Here is a 1,155-nt window from a genome sequence, read left to right as displayed (position 1 = left end):
AACAATGTTGTGATGCTTATTTAGTTGTATTTTCTTTTTATATTCAATCTGCTTTTTATGTATGATATCATCTATGGTTAATGAAATTTTATTTTAACTCTCTATTTATTTAATATGAAGATATGGATCAGTTTAAAAATGGGTTCGAATATCAATGCCTCCTAGATAGTGGAACAACTCACACTATCCTAAGCATAAAGAATACTTTTCTGAGTTGAAGATGGTGAAAGCAGATGTCACCACAATCTCTGAAACTACCAAACTAATAGAAAAATATAGAAAAGCTCAAATAATAATTCCAAATAGGACAAAACTAGTAATTAAAAAAGCTTTATATTCGAGTAAATCTCGATGAAATCTCATAAGTTTCAAAGATGTACGCCAAAATGGTTATCATTTAGAAATAATGACTGAAAATCATACTGAATATTTATGCATCACATCTGAAAAATTCGTCAAGAAAAGCATTCATGACAAATTACCAGCATACTCATCAGGATTATATCGTATTGATATAAAATCGGTTGAGATAAGGATGGTGTCTAGCAAGAAGTTAGATAATAAAGAAATGATGAATTTATGGCATGATCGATTGGGTCATCTTGGTGTGAGAATGATGAGGAAAATTATTGAAAATTCGATTGGGCATTCAATGAAGAAAATGAGAATTCCCTAATCAAATGAATTATCATGTTCTGCATGCTCACAAGGCAAATTGATAATTAGACCATCTGTAAATAAAATTACTACTGAAACTTCTAAATTTCTAGAAAGAATTCATAGAGATATATGTGGGCCAATTAATCCAGATTCTGGGCCATTTAGATATTTTATGGTATTCATTGATCCTCAACACGATGGTCACATGTAAATCTCCTACAAACTAGAATTGTGGCATTTGCGAAATTACTTGCTCAAATTATACAATTGAGAAATCAATTTTCAGATTATACAATTAAGCGAATAAGGCTTGACAATGCCGGAGAATTTATATCTCAAACATTTGATGATTATTGTACGTTAATTGGAATTGACGTAGAACATCCAGTAGCTCATGTTCATACTCAAAATGGTCTGGCTGAATCATTGATTAAAAGACTCCAATTAATAGCAAGACCATTATTGATGAGGTCGAAATTGCCATCATCTGCGTGG

Source organism: Amaranthus tricolor, chromosome 2 (assembly GCF_026212465.1).
Source record: "Amaranthus tricolor cultivar Red isolate AtriRed21 chromosome 2, ASM2621246v1, whole genome shotgun sequence".
NCBI lineage: Eukaryota > Viridiplantae > Streptophyta > Magnoliopsida > Caryophyllales > Amaranthaceae > Amaranthus > Amaranthus tricolor.
Note: the sequence above shows the minus strand (reverse complement) of the source record.